The 17,251-nt window shown below is 32.2% G+C and overlaps 1 protein-coding gene across 1 annotated transcript in view; it reads left to right on the forward strand.

Annotated features, from left to right (window-relative positions):
- LOC140436638 (glucose dehydrogenase [FAD, quinone]-like) overlaps positions 1-17,251 on the forward strand; it is a 72,479-nt gene that overhangs the window by 10,249 nt on the left and 44,979 nt on the right. The window lies entirely within an intron of this gene.

Consider the following 17,251-nt stretch of genomic DNA (forward strand, 5'->3'; position numbering starts at 1 on the left):
TTTGTATGTTTAACTATTTCGTGAGAACGAAGTCTATTTTTTGTGTTTTTGTGTTAAATTAGTAGCAACTTGTTAAGGAATAACATTATAAAACCATAACTAAGACTATCCATCAACCACAAAAATATTACTCACTCGAAACATCACTTAAATGATCAGCCATGCTTGTAACACAAGATTTCCTACGAAACACAAAAACGGATATAAGTTAATGTTATAATAATTGTTTTTGTCTTGCACCGTTTCTTCATCTGCATTCATAATTTTGATTACGAAACCGCATATCCGAATTCTCGTTAGGTAAGTACTTACCGTCATGAAGTGATTCGATAATTTCATTACCATTATTATTCAAGGCAGGCGGCAGTATTTTATGAAACTTTCCAAGAGTTTCTTTTGCGGTAGAGTAGTCGGGAATAATTGTAGTGAAAATCGAACGTGACTATCATTGTTATGAATAAAAGAAGGAAAATTCTAGTATTTATAAAAACGAATATGTATAAGTAAAACAAAAAAACTAATGGGATATCAGACATAGGTAAATAATTTTCCTAGTGCTGTTTACAATCTATTCTTTATTAAACACATAGAATAATTAGTCAATACGATGTAAGAGAAAGAGCTTGACTCAGAAAGTGCTTCTGGCCATAATCTTTTAAATCTTCTTTCTACTGGTTGGCTGTAGTTCTTTTATTAGATGATTTTTAGCGTAAATGCAGTATCGATATCTATTTTTACTAAGTATTACCACTTCGACTACATAGGGTACCTATATTTAGATCACTATATAGAGTTTGACTTGACAGATACCTAGGAGCAACGGTTATCATTCTGAAAATTTTTTTAACAGTTTGAAGACGTTTGTGTTGGATGGTTGGGTGGTTGGACTGGATTTGATCCAGTATCTAAGTTGACTTATTTTAGATTTTATATGTGATTTCCAAGTCAATTTTTCAACAAGATTAAGTACAAGATATTTTCATTTTTTATTTTATTCTGCGTTTTTAATTGAAGAGTTTTATAACAACCTAGATAAAATAACGCGACGGACAAAAAGAGACAAGATAATAATCATCACGGGTGACTTTTAACGCCAAAATTGGTCGTGCTGCTGAAGGAGACAACATAGGAGTATACAGCCTCGGTACCAGAAACTTCTTTTTAAAGTGTCCTCTCCTCAATGGAGGTTGGCTACTATAATTGCAAACTCATCTTAAGTATTATTCGGTAGATCAACATTTCAAAGTCCTCCAATTTATTTGCCATTTATGTTTTAAATGTCCACGTTTTAACTGTATAGAGAAGAGTCGACCAGACGTAGTCGAATTTCGAGTTTTATTCGAGAATCACATAGCAATCTTTTAGTTTTTTCGAAAGATTTTCTGAACTGTTCTATTCTCGATCTTATTTCTAGATCAGAAATAAGATTTAGAAACAATAGCGGAGATAGATTTGTACAATTCTACGTAGATAACAACCTATTAATATCCAACACCTTTAAACAAATGCCTAGAGGGCTATATACATGGAAATCACGTGCAGACAAATAAGATAAAATTGTTAGTAATTAAATTGACTTGATTTTGCTGACTACAACTTTAAGAAGGGCATACAATCTACTAAAACATACCCTGGAGCTGATAGATAGATTTAATGAGGTGGCATTTGGCCTACTCCACTGCGATCTTTTCAGATCTATTGTGGTCCTCTAATGCTAGATTACATTCTCTAAACTGACCCTTTTTAAAAGGTCTAATATCTTCGAGACTGAACTTTCTATGTAGCTCTTTGCCAGGGGATTTTCCTCGCCTAATGTAAAGAACCGCACATTTGCCAGACTATCGCATTGACACAAAATGTGCTCTGCTGTTTCTTCTTCTAGGTGACAGAATCTGCATAGATCATCATCTGCCAATTCAGCAGCTTCAACTGCCTATTCAGCGTACAGTGTCCTACTATGGCTTTGACTGTTTTTCTGTCTGCTTATTAGGTCTGTTATAAATTTTGGTGAACGTTCTTTACTGAATTATTTCGCCTGTCTTTGTCCTGGTGAATTCCTCCACCATTCCAGAGATTTGAGCGCTACCCATTTTCTTGTAAGCTGTTCTTGTTACTGCCTTCGCAACGCCGCGAAAGGGTTTCGGTCCAATGAATGGCATTAATAAGTTTTGTTTGACCATTTCATCTGCTTTTTCATTGCCCTTACGACCCTCGTGTCCCAGTACCCAGGCTACCGTAACCTTGATACGGTCTCCTAGTTTATTTAGGGCACTCACAAAATCTCATATTAGCTTCTGCTTGTATAGATACACCTTCCTTCAAGTCTTCCTTGCCTGGTATATTAATTTCGAATTTATTCTCAAAGCTGAATCTCGTAGCTTGTCCACCACGTCACAGACCCATAGGTTATCATTGGTCTAATAACTCCTTCTAAATGTGCCTATCTTCTAAAGATTTTTTCGACCACATTGGCCCATCTTATTCTATTCACAGCAGCTCAAAATAGATCAGTTGACGTTAGACCAGTCCATTTCCTAAGATTGGCCAGCCAGGAGATACGTCTACGTCCAGGGCCTCTCTTACCGTCAATCTTGCCCTGTAGAATCAACTGTAGAAGTCGTATTTATCATTACGCATGATGTGGCCGAAGTAAGCCAATTTTCTGTTTTTATGGTGTTAATAATTTCTTTGTCTTTTCTTAGCCTCTGGAGAATAGGAGAATACCGTACTTGTGTGGTGTATATATGAGACCCTCAACATACGTCGGTAGCACCACATTTCAAATGCCTCCAATCGTTTTATGGCATCTTCTGTAAGGCTCTAGCTTTCTACTCCATGGAGGAGCCCTCCAGCCCAAATAGCATATTTTTTCCACTCTTTCTAACTGTGTATCGTTAATTGTAACTTGGGCGTTTATGCCGGTGTTCTTACTAATGATAATTATTTTTGTCTTCTTGCAATTTAGTTTTAGGCCGTACTTGTGACATGCTTCTACAACGTTATCCATCATCCTTTGGAGCCCCTGCGTACTATCTGTCAGCAACACTGTATAGTCTGCATATCTAATGTTGTTTATAAGTTGGCCATTTACAGCAATCCCATCTTCTGATTCGTCCAAGGCCTCTCTAAAGATGTTTTATGAAGAGTATACGTTAAATAATGCCGTTGGCAATATGCAACCCTGTCTAACTCCTTTTTCGACTGTGAAGATCTCGGACAGTTCATTTTCTAATCGTACTGTTGCTTTTTGTTAGAGAAATAAGTTGAAGATCAGTCTTATATCCTTACCATCGAGTCCTGATGTTTTTAGGATATCGATTAGTTTCCCATGTGGGATTTTATCAAATGCCTTCTCGAAATGAATGAAACATGCATACACATCGCAGTTGACATCCCTGGCTCTCTGTATTAGAACTTGCAAACTAAAAAGTGCTTTCCTCGTTCCGAGTCCTGCTCTGAATCCAAATTGAACTTCACTCAGGTGTTCTTCTAATTTGGTGTATATGCGAGAGTGAATGATAATAAGGAGTACTTTAAGTACATGGCTCATCAAACTAATTGATCTATGTTCTTCACATTTTTTAGCGTTTTCTTCACATTTTCCCTTTAATGTTAATAAAAAAGGAAAAGAAATGACAGTTAGATACAGAAAAAGACAAAAAACAATATTAAGAAATAATAATGGAATTAATGGAATAAAAAAGTGCTACACTCGAGATCCTAGGAATCAAAACGGGCCAAAGAAAGGCAGACGAGTTAAGCAGATGATTTAAAGGGACTTGTCGGTACAAGATGGATGAAAATCGCAATGGACAGAAAATTGGAAGTCAGAGTGGGATGCCTATATACGAACTTGGATAAAAAAAGGGCTTTAGATAAATAGATGATAAATATAATCATTTTAAATCATAAAACGTCCCTTTTCTTTCGAAATGTTTTCTCTCGCGTTATTTTTTACTTGAACTGATCAGTAGAAATTAAAAGTATAAACAAAATAATTTTAATGTCGCTAGAAAACGATCGCCTAGATCGGCTCAACAATATAATTATAAAGCCACATATTATTCCTTATTAAGTTTAATAAAGATAAACGATATTGCATAAGCTTACATAAAAATTGTAATAAGCACTTACTAAAATAATATAAAAAGTAAAGCTCAGTATTGAAACCATAAAAATTACAGTAATTTTCTAGGTTAAGTAACGAATGTTGTTTATTGTATCTTTATATATTTTTTCCCGCAGTATCGTATAAAATTCGGTAATATCAAACATAGGCACGTAACAATGTTAAAGATCTTATCTAAACAATGCAGAATCTTTAATTACCATAATTTAATTTAACGAAATTACAATTTAACACACCATGGAGCATTGCTACACTCAACAATTTTGACAAAATTATACAACTTCTTGGAATGTATTGTGAAGGTTACTGTATCATGGCGTAGAGACTAAATGTATACTAAAGAACAACTAAATTAGGTCATTTTAAAATTGTATGATGCTCTAAACTAATAGTTGCAGATTGTAGATCATCATACTAGTAAATTCTTTCATTTTATGATTGTATATTTAGATATTTTTATAATTCAAACATTTTTTATATATTGAACATAACTAAATTTATCCGAGACGAAAATATTAGAATAAAAGTCCATAACAAAGATGTCATAAGCGTTGAAAGAAATATTTTTACAGTTCCATCTTCTATCGATGGTTGGAAATCATCATGGCTATGCGAACCCTGTTGACTGTCGCTCCAAATAGTTCTGCCCTACTGCATTGAAATCATTATCCAGCTTAAGTTCTTAAGCCACGATATTCTTAGTCTTCCCACATTTTGTTTATTCGAATTTTTCCTTGCATGAGTATTTTTGCCCTCTCATTAAATGTTCTAAGGAATCAAGTTTTCCTCTTTTGATAGTCAATATTCAGCTTCATTTCCTATTCTTCTAGTAACTTCTGCGTTTGAAATTCTTTTAGTCCATGATAGTCACAGGATTCTTCTGTAACACCAAAATTCAAAGGCGACCAACTTACTCAAATGCACTTGTTTTAATGTCCATGTCCTTAACACCTAAGCATCCCTAGGCGTAGTCCTAACCTTATATCCCGACAACAAAGAAACTTTTTTAAGTTTAACAAAAAATGATGCACGTGCTATTTTAGTACGTGTCGTAATTTCCTTGGTTTGGTCTACATTTGATGTCATCCATGTTCCTAAGTATTTGTAGTTATCCACACTCTCAATTACAGTATGTTTAACAATCAATTGGATGTTTGCATCTGCTGATTTAGTCATGATCATGCACTTAGTTTTCTTCAAATTCTTCCTTAGTCCATATTCATGACAGCATTCATTAAGGGGTTGCATCGCGTTCTGTAAATTATTGTTGTTATCCGTCATTATTACTGTATTCGTCTCCAAAAGGCAAGTTATTCAAAAATTCTCCACTATAGATATACCTCCTATTGAATCGGAGAGCGCTTCTTTAAATACTGCTTGTCTGAAGAGTAGTAGTGACAGCACGCAACCCTGGCGGACTCCTCTCTGTATTTTGATACCTCGGGTGTTCTAGTTGTCAACTCTTACCTTGGCAGTTGGATTCCAATATAGATTAGATATAATTTTCATATCGCGACTGTCAATATTTTTGCTTTTTAATATATCTACAAGCTTTTATGTTGAACCTTATCAAATGCCTTTTTAAAATCTACAAAACATAAGTACATGCCCTTAATCATGTTCATGCATCTCTGGGTCAGCACATTCAAGTATCTCTGGTACCCATACCATTTCTAAAGCCAAATTTTGTGTCACTAATTTCATATTCAAGAGTTTTAACAATTCTACTGTGTATTATTTTCAATAATGTTTTAAGTGTGGGACTGATTAAAGCTATTGTTCTGTGATCTGAGCAGAATGTTGCACTGGACTTTTTGGATTTTGCTACAAAGGTCAATTGCAGCCATTATCTGGGGATTTTGACAGTCCGATATATCAAATTAAAGAGTTCAGCCATTAGATCAATAACATCTTCATCAATGAGGTTTAATAATTCGATGGGTACACCATCTGGTCCAGAAGCTTTGCCCTCTTTAGTGTTTTTGATGGCATAGATGATTTCTTCCCGTATTATTGGTGGTCCGGTATCCTCTGTGGTTTCTAATGACAGTTCTTCTCTTTCATCATTAAATAGTTTTTTGATCACACACATCAGGAATAATATCTCCTTTATCCTTTTCAAAGATATTCGTTCTTGTGCTTTTTCTAGAATCTATCAGTTCTTTGATTTTTTTGTGTAAATTAAAGCTATTATACTTTTTATCCAGATCCTTTATTTCTTGCATCGGTCTGAGAGCCACCTCTCTTTTGCTTTTCGAATTTTCTTGTTTTTTTTTCTGAATTTCTTTGTATTTATTCAGATCTTTTGCTTTATGTTTTCTTCGTTCTTCCATAAGTTCAAGAATTTCTTCTATCATCGAAGGTTTTGTTTTTTCTCGAATCGATCCAAAGTCGTTTGAGGATTTCTTTTTCAACTGACATAAGGGCATGTTAAATTTTCCCCATGTTTGGTCAATAGTTACAGTTTCTACATTAACTTGTTTGACTTTCCTGAAGTTCTCGTTTATTTTAAATTTCGTTTCATTCTTTAGTTTCACTCTCATAGACAAAACAACCGGATTGTGATCGAAGGACGCTCCTGGATAAGTTTTGGATAATATTAAATATATATATATTTAATATATTTAATATACCTATATACCTATACATATATATATATATATATATATATATATATATATATATATATATATATATTATATTCTTCTGTTGACGATAATATAATCTATTTGATTTCTGACTATTTTGTTATTGTCAGCTGGTGACTTCCATGTGTATAATCTACGTTTAGGAAGTTTGAACAAGGTATTTGCAATTATGAGTTCCTCATTGATACTGAAGTCAACCAGCCCATCTCCACTTCTCCTTGGCCCACTTTAGCGTTTATATCTCCCATTAAAATATTTATATTATGTCTTTTATTTAGCTTTAAGACATTGCCAATTTGTTCATAGGAAGTTTTCTATGGTGTCTTCATTCTTGTCTACAGTAGATAGTGGATGGATCCAGGACCATTTCCATTACGCTCTTTCTTGGTACTGGTGATGCCGCTGCCCGATATTACAGTAGGATATGAGAAGGGAAACTTTGATAATTAGATGAGAGAAAAAATTATTAAATAATACAAAAAATAAAGAAATATGGAAGAGGAAAATTTTGGCTACAAGACCTGTTTAATAGAATTAGGGAGGTGAGACAAATGAGAAGCAATATCTTAGTATCTGTGTATAAAGAATGTTCAAGAATGTACGTACTATCGAATCATAAAGCTCTTTAAACACACTGATACATGTATATCCAAAATCTTAGAATATAACTTTAAAAGATAAACAGTATAAGAATAAAGAACGAAACTGCAATTTGCTATTTACTGATAATAAAGCATAATATACACGATTAAAAAGTTGCAGTACTAAATACTTTGTCTAAAATGTTATAAATCAATCAATATTACTTCTCATATATATGGACCGATGACTCTAGGCAGAGTATAGGTCGCTCAATCCATGAGCTGTTTTAATCTAATATGCGGATTAATCCGCATATATCCTTTAGGCTATTTTTCAAAGATTTGTATGGTTTTTTTGCTTCATCTACTATCTGTTTCCACGCTCTCCGGCCCTTAATCTTTTCTCTTCAGTTTGCAATTTCCATCTTTGATATATCCTCTAATAGTTGGTCGTTCCATCGTATTTTGGTCTTTCTCTTGCGTCTGTTTATTACGGGTTTCCAGTTCGTTATTCTCCTACTCATACTCCTCATACTCCTAATAATACTCCTTATGGCAATGTACGCACTTCTTCCAATGTCTGGAAGACATCTGAGAACGGTTTTTGCTGACGTCTATTTAGCTACTCCAAAAACTTGTCTTTAATATTTTCAGCTTAGTTAAACATCTTCCCTTTCAAAGATGAGGTTAAATCTTTGTAAGTAGGTATATTTAAAAAACCCTTAGAAGGGCTACATCAAAATAACAAACGTTTTCGGAATAATAATTCCATCATCAGGTTAAAAGCAAGCCACCAAAATATTAGGGTAAAACCCTTTACAGAAGTTAAAGTTGCCAAAAATGTACATATTGTTGTTAAGAATGGAAGGATGTTTAAGATTTTATTAGATTTAACTTCAGGCAACAACTCTGGCTGGAGTTGCCAGCTGAAGTCGGTTTGAAGAGGTCTACCCTCCGGACGCTGGTACTCACGTGAGGCATGGTTATATGTTGCCTGAAGTTAAATCTAATAAAATCTTAAACATCCTTCATTTTTAACAACAATATGTACATTTTTGGCAACTTTAACTTCTGTAAAGGGTTTTACCCTAATATTTTGGTGGCTCAGGCATGTTAACCTGCTTTTAACCTGATGATGGAATTATTATTCCGAAAACGTTTGTAATTTTAATGTAATTCTAAGGGCTTTTTTAATATACCTACTTACAAAGAATTAAACCTCTTTTTTGTGATACATGGTATACAGCCAGCTGCAGGAATTTATTTTCCTTGTGGACTTTCAAAGATGTTTGGAAAAAAGCTCGTAATAATGGCTAGGTCTGCCAACCTAGCAGAACTTTACAGGGTGGTCAAAATATTAGATTGTTCTATTAGCACATTCAAGCTGTCATAACGTATTTATTTTAAATGAAACACCCTGTTATGTCATTTCATTAGTCTGCTGTGATTAGTAGTTATTCATACCTATAACGAACGGTTACATTAAGACCTAGATCAAAAGGATTTTTAAAAACGAATCCATTTTTGTTTATGAGTTACAGATAAAATAGCATCCAATGAAGATTTTTTTGATTATGATTTGTTTTCCGATAAGCGCACTTTACATGATATTATCGTACTCTTGGTTAACGGCACAGGTGGTACGTATAGGGAACAATAGATTCGCGAACTTTTAAAAATTTTGCGCGGGAAATTATCTGGCCTTTTTGAAGATTTATGTCTAAATATTAGTCAGGAAATATGGATGCACTTGAATGAAGCCCACGGAACATGTTCCGTGGATCGAAAGAGAAAAAGAAAAAAGGAAAATGGATAGGAAGAGGTGGTCTACATAAATATCCTCCAAGATCTCTGGACTGTTTGATGCCGATGGACTTTTTTTCTGGGGTATCTACAAAGTATAGTATAAAAACTAATATGAGCTGTTTTTCCAACAGTAACAGGTAAAAGCCTTTTAAAGACGAAACGATCTTTTAAAAAACGAATTCAATTATGTTTAGAACAAGATGAACGTCACTTTGAACAATTTCTCTGATTAAATCCTTTAGTATTTAATTTTATTTCTTTCTTGCTTTTTTCATTTTGTCTATTTTTTATTAGATATATTTTAAATCAAAAATTGCTTTATTTTGGAATGCTTTAGTATTGAATTTTATTTCTTTCTTGCTTTTTTCATTTTGTCTATTTTTTATTAGATATATTTTAAATCAAAAATTGCTTTATTTTGCCATTAAAAATTTACCTTGCGCCTTAATATTAACTAATATAATTGAAAGCGCAATAAATTACAATTTTCAAATATAAACTAAGACCAGAAATTATAAAGAGGACAAATTTTCATTTATTCATATTCATATTTCAGTTATTTAAGTTTTTATTATAGTAAAATCATAGCGATCTGACATTAAGATTAAACTTGGAAGCAATTTTTTTTGGTGTTTTTGTGTGTCATGGGCAAGTAAATGCTACTGTTAAAGAAATTGTAATTTTTTAATATAGTATATGAAACTTGGTCTAAAAGTGTGCAATAGAACCTTGTGGTAATGTTAAGTTACTAAAATGAAACGATCAATTTTAACAAATTTATACAGGGTGCGGCAGATATACGGCCAATCAGAAATATCTCGAGAACGAAAGGTAACCGAATCATGAAAATTGGATTGAAGGAGTTTTGAAGAGTAAACTATTTAATGAAAATATTTTCATCTATTTTCTACTTCCGGTTATACCCGAAGTTGCTTATAACTTTTTTTAATGGGACACCCTGTATATTTTTTAATTGTATAAATATACACTTTAGTCTGATTATTTTTTGTTAATACTTCCCTATACCTACTGTGGACCGTTTTTGAGTTATAAAGATTTTTATATGAAAATTACACTTATCTAACATGTAAAGTTCAATATCCTCTAATATAATTTAAATAAAAGTTTAAATTCTTTATGAACTTATTAACCAGATACAGCATTATCGTTTACAGTGTAAAGTTACCTTTTTCATTATACAGGGTGCTGTCAAAATTGGCATAAAACCGGCATCCTAAATTTTCGCCTAATTCCATTTTTCAAATGGGACACCCTGTATGAAAGTACAAAGACAGATGATTTGGACACATAAAAAAAGAGAAGATACACTAATTAGGAAGATAACAAACTGGAAACCAGTAATAAACAGACCAAGAGGGACACCAAAAAGAGACCAACTATAGAGGATATATCAAAGATGGAAATGCAAACTGAATACTGTTCACATGTTTTAAATAACATTTTTGACGATTAACCATTTACCTAAATGTAATTCCCACTAAGATATTAAATAATACCAGATAATTAAATTTTCTACCGTCAACAAAAATATAATATATAATGCATAAGCATATTAGTATGAATTTGATGGTAACATGATCTTCACCGAGTTGACCGCCACAGTACATAAACATTTCTTTGTCGATAACAGTGTTTAGATAACGAATCATTTTTCAATGATATGCGTGGATGGAATCTTATTTTTCTAATAACAATATTATGTTCTTGCAAAGTCATAAGTTTGATTATTTCGTATAGTATTTATAAAGTCAGCTGAAACACCCAAGAAAACTGATTGCCGACAAACACTAAAAGAATATATCATATTACCAGACATAGGGGCATCATTTATTTTTATATTCAAATATAGATTAATGTGGAACAAAATAAGGACAATTTTAATGTACGTAAAACGGTCGTTAAGTACAGAAGTGTATAAAAAAGTTTTTAACATGTCATATTTAGCAACAAATAGTTATTGATGTACCAAGGGTATTAAATACCAAGGGCATATACATCTATGAATACCCGCGGTGCATACAAACTTTTATGTCATACTAGTTCGTTATTGCATCTACAAATAAATATGTTCTAAAAAATCCGAAAATTCCATCCATTTTGACAATATATAGACATTCTATCGTCCGTGTTATGTTGCTACACTATGGAAATCTTATTATCTTTTTGTTTGTATCTTTACGTCCGTACGAGCGCATAAAGTACACTATTACGTAGTTGGTAACTAAGCAATAAAAACACAATAATAAATTAGTATGACATAAAATAATTTATATAATAATGGCAATAGACTTCTTCTTCTTCTTCGTTTGTTTTTGGGTTTCGATTATATATTCATTTACCCAGTACATGTAAGGTTATGCTCGTCTTGCTCTAGGCAATGCACAACCAGGGATAAATTTCTACTTCTGTTTACTTTACTGCTAATTGACAACTGGGTGATACTGAAAGATCAGCTTTTTCATTTGTTTATCTTCTTCATTTAAGGTTACTTTTTACTGCTAATTGACAACTGGGTGATACTGAAAGATCAGCTTTTCCATTATTTGTTTATCTTCTTTATTTAAGGTTACTGTTTACTGCTAATTGACAACTGGGTGATACTGAAAGATTAGCTTTTACATTTGTTTATCTTCTTCATTTAAGGTTAGATTAGACTTTTCTCGTTTGGGGGTAGCTTCCAAACATTGTCACATTAGGTATATGGGTAATGCTACCTTCGGTTAGGATTAAGTTGTTAAGGTTAATGTTAGGATATTTCCAGTATTTTCTAGATTTATTTTGTTATTTTGACAAGTACAAAAAAAAAAATTTTTTTTATAGATCGATTTGAAAAAATTTGATGAATTTAATAATTATTTTTATAACTTTCTCAGAGGGTTTATATAGAATACTATGTAAAGATATTGGACTCTCTATTCCTGCTTTTATTAGTTCTAAATACAGATCCATATTTTTGTGTTTGTTTATGGGACATTCAAAGAAGATATGGATCACTGTTCCAATGGTTCCGCATTCACATATCGGTGTTTCCGTTTTACCTATTTTGTAGAGATAGCAAGGAGTTTTGCAATGTCCACTAAGTAAACGATTAATATTTGTTATGGTATTTCTGCCCATATACCCACATTTGGCATACCATGGTTTTATGGGGAAATCACACTGCAATCTGCAATAGTTTGGATCTTTATGTTTAATTTGGGAATGCCATTCATTGTAGAACTGTGTTAAAATGTCTTTTTTTGTAACGCAAAAGATATCTGTACTAACATTTTTTATATTATATGGTACTCTTAATTCTCTCCCAATATTCGCCAGCCTATCAGCTACCTCATTACCTTTAATCCCCTGACGTCCAGGTACCCATTCTATTCCTATCGAGAATCCCATATTATTAGCTTCTACCAATAGTTTTTTGGTCATTATGGTTACGTAATCCATTTGATCCCATTTGAGACTGGAAATTTTGGATAAAGCACTTTTTGAATCCGCAAAGATAACTGCTTTCATGATCCCCTTCTCAATGCACACAGAGATAGCTTTATATATAGCTATCATTTCAGTTGTACAGATTTGTGTGTAATTATGGAGCCTTGATGAAAATTTGTAATTAATCTGTGGTATATAAATTCCAAATCCAGATTGGTTTGTTTGTGGGTCGATAGATCCATCTGTATATACATAGGTATGATTACTATATATTCCACCATATTTTGCTAAAAACATTTCATTAGATTCAATTTCATATTTTTCATATTCTAGGCTATTAATTGTAATAGGATACAAAAGAATTTTTCTTTCTACTTCATATATGGGATTAATTTTGTATCGGATTATATTTTTTGATTTTTTGAGTATGTCCGTATATGCTAATGAGTAGTCTGGTATAGCTTTATTCTTCCAAAATTGGTTATTTGCGTTTATAGCTTCATTTAACTTATTTAAACTTCTTATTACTATGTTATTTTTTTCAGACATTTGTTTCAATATATACTTATGAGCCAATATTTCCCTTCTAACTTTTAGTGTGGATACTGAACATTCCGCTTGTAATATTAAAATTGGTGTAGAACGTAGACAACCTGTTATAATCCTTAAGGCCACATTTTGTACTTGTTCCAACTTCATCATCAGACTTTTACTGCAAGGATTTAAAAGATTGGCTGCATAATCTAAATGAGATCTTACTATCCCTTTGTATAAGCTTAAAAGAATGTTTGGGTCAGATCCCCATTTTGTACCACAAATTGCTCTCATAACATTAATTCCTTTGTTTGCTTTAGCTATCATATCATTTATTTGAATTGTCATATTCAAGTTACACTGTAGATGGAACCCCAGATACTTTATTTCATTTTTCCATGGGATTTCCATGTTTTGGTACATATGGTGGGGGAAGTTATAAGCTTGAGCTCTTTTTCTAAATATTATTGCTTTTGATTTATGTGCTGAGATTTTAAAGTTGTGTGTTTCAAACCACTCCTGTAATTTTTGTAAGTAAGTATTTAAGCAATTAATTGATTTATATATATCTGACCCTTGTACCAGAATTACAAAATCATCTGCATATTGGAAGCACTCCATTTCAGGTTTGATTAAATCATGTAAAGACTTAGAGTACAAATTAAACAATATTGGACTGAGAGGAGACCCTTGTGGCAATCCAGTTGATGCTTGGATTGGGCCTAGTATATTGTTTGATTTATCTTTAATATAAATATTTCTATTGAGCAAGAATTGCATAATTAGGTTTGTATAGGTTGTTGGAATACCATACTTTATTAGATATTTATATAGCAAAAACGTATTGACAGTATCATATGCCCTACTAATATCCAAAAAAATTGCGATTGTATTTAAATTTTTACTAAATCCTGTTCTAATATAATTTATTGTTAAAGCTAAATTATCGTTACACCCTTTTTTTTCTTCTAAATCCTAACTGTTTTGGATTCAATATACAATTTTTTTCAATTATTTGTTCAATTCTTAATTTAATTATATTTTGGAGTATTTTGCCCACACATGACTCTAGGGCAATATTTCTATAGTTGTCTGCACATAATGGATCTTTATAGGGTTTTAAGAAAGGAATAACAAGAGTGTTTTTCCATTCTTGTGGAAATCCAGCTTTTCTGTTCATTATTTGATTAAATATTATTGACAGTGATTCTAATGCTACCTGAGGAAGTCTGCCAATTATACTATATGTTATTAGATCTAAGCCAGTAGCCTTATCCTTTTTTTTTAATGACACTTATTATTTCCTCTCTGGAAATGTCCTCCACATTGTCATTGGATTGGATAACAGTAAATTCTGGATCTGTTATATCAATTCCCAATTTATTTAATATATCCAAAGCTATGTGTTTGCTGGGAAGTTTGGCAGGAATTATTGCATTTTGATATGTGGAGAACTGTTTAACAGTTCGCCATATTTCTGCTAGAGGAGTGTCCCTGTTTAGTCCATTACAAAAGCATCTAAAACTATTTCTTTTTTATTTTTAAATATTTTTTTACTATAGGCAAAGATTTTTTTGATTTCTATATAATTATCTGTACTTGCATCTTCTTTGTATTTTTTGATTTTTTCTTTCCTCATTTTAATTAAATTTGAGCATTCCGTGTCCCACCATGGAGGACTTTTCTTTTTTCCTGTGTGCTTTTTTGTTTCCAAAAAGGGTATTTCTTCATCACTCACCTTCTCCATAATTTGCGTAAAGGTGCTATATTCTTTACACCCACTTTTCATTAGTTCTTCTATTTTTGAACAGTATTTTTCCCAATTGGCATTTTTAATGTTTCTTTTGTAACTTTTTTGGATAGATGTATGTTGAATTTGTGTCTGGATTTTACACATCGTTGGGAAATGATCACTACCACCCGAGTCCTCTAACACATCCCATTGACATCTGTTCGCTATTTCCGAGGAGATTAGTGTTAGATCTACTGCTGAAGCATTCTGACCTGGGAGTGTAATCCGTGTGGATCTTCCATCATTGCAACAAACTAGATCCAAATCCTCTAGAGAGTCAGCAATTATTCTTCCATTAGCATTAGTAGTTACCTGACTTCCCCAAAGTGCATTATGTGCATTCAGATCACCCATTATAATTTTATTGCCTCTGATTTTTTCTATTCGCCCAACCCATCCATTTAAATCTATTTTTGCCCCAGGATGAATATAAATATTAATTATTGTTATGTCCCAATCAATTATTTTAACTGCTAAAATTTGAATTTTACTATTATTATTGTTATAAGTATATACTACTTTATGATCCAAACTATTATCAACAGCAGTAGCAATACCACCATAACCATCTAGTCTATCCAATCGATGTATTTTATACCCTCTTAAATAAAAATGATGATTTATTTTTAACCATGTTTCATTTAATAATATTACTTTAGGGTTAAAATCGTGTATAAAAATCTTTAAACTATTATAATTACTGTTTAAACTTTTTATGTTCCATTGTAGGATGTATGGATTCTTGGGATCCATCTAGATCTAATAATTTTCTATTTGTTGAAGTTTCTTGTGTAATTAGCTTGTTCAAGTAGGTGATTAGGTCTTCCTTATGTCTCCAATTCAGTTTTTTTAGTATTTCATTCAATATTTTTTCCGTTTCCCTCTCTAGTTGTTCTGTACGTGAACATCCAGGGATAGGAATTTTAGAACTAACAGAGAAGGTTCCCTCTTCAAATCTGCCATTTGGAGATATTAAATTCTGATTGTGAAGCTCTCTGTCATAAGTTTTATTTGACTCGTTAATTTTTCTTTTATTTTTGTTCCCGCTATTTTCTGTTTTTTTGCTAAACCACTGTTCTGGGTTACTTCGAATATTTTCTATCCATCGCTCATTAATTGGAATTCTGTCAGGTATATTAACCTGATTTGATAGAGGTGGAAATTCGTCCTGGCTTACTCTAAATGTATTTTCTTTTGATAACTTTTTATTGGAGACATATGGATACCTTTCACTTGCCTCAAAATAAGAGAGATTATCTAATGACATAACAGCTTTAATATTCTGTTGTCTGACATATTCAGGACACTCTTTAAAAGTACTTACATGAAAATTACTACTACAATGGAGACATTTCATCATACATTCACCTTCATGTGCTTTATCAGCACAATTTTTACATTTTTTATCCCCTCTGCATTGATTTTTTGTATGGCCAAAACGAAAACAATGATAGCATTGAACCACCGGAATCATATATGGCTTTACCCTAAAGGGAATCCCATATATAGAAACCTCTTTTGGAATTTGTTTTCCTGAAAAGGTAAAAGCAACTGTCTCTGTATTTATGTATTTGCCTGAATCATATTTTGATTTTCTTTTAAAACGTCTTACCTCCAAAATTTTAATATTTACTGAGGATGTACCCGAAAAACTAATTAATTCAACATCAGAAATACTTGCATCAACATTATTTACTACACCCCTACAAGTTACTTTATTAGCAGGAATAAAGAGTTCATATCCATCATTTTTAATCTCTATATTTGAAACAAATTTATTAGCACATTCCCATTTCTTAAAAATAACGCTAATTCGGTTTTTACCCTTTTTATGAATTTTTTGTATATTCTCAATTTTCTTATCATGTATATATTTTGCTAGCTTTAAAAAACTATAATTTCCGACGTTATTGTTTTTTGATTCCATATAGACCTCAAATGGGCCAGTGTCGGTATACTGATAAGAATACTGTTTTTTGTCTTTTTTACTCTCATGTTGATTAGTGGTCTCCGAATTATCATTATTTCCTACAAATGTTTTGTCTAAATTTATATTACATTCTATATCTGAATCATCTCTCTTACTTATTACCATCTCAACACTAGGAGGACCAACCCCCCCTGTGCTATCCCCCATTATTAAACCTCTTTAAATCTTTTTTTTTTCCAATTGATTTTAAACAATAAAAATTATTTATATACAACTAAAAATTAAATTAAAGTTTATAAAGATAGGAACAGAACTATTATAATACAACCTCTCTCCACAAAAGCCAATCACGGAAACCGAAGATAGCCTCAACCCTCAACCTCA

This window comes from Diabrotica undecimpunctata, chromosome 3 (genome assembly GCF_040954645.1).
Source record: "Diabrotica undecimpunctata isolate CICGRU chromosome 3, icDiaUnde3, whole genome shotgun sequence".
In the NCBI taxonomy this organism is placed as follows: domain Eukaryota; kingdom Metazoa; phylum Arthropoda; class Insecta; order Coleoptera; family Chrysomelidae; genus Diabrotica; species Diabrotica undecimpunctata.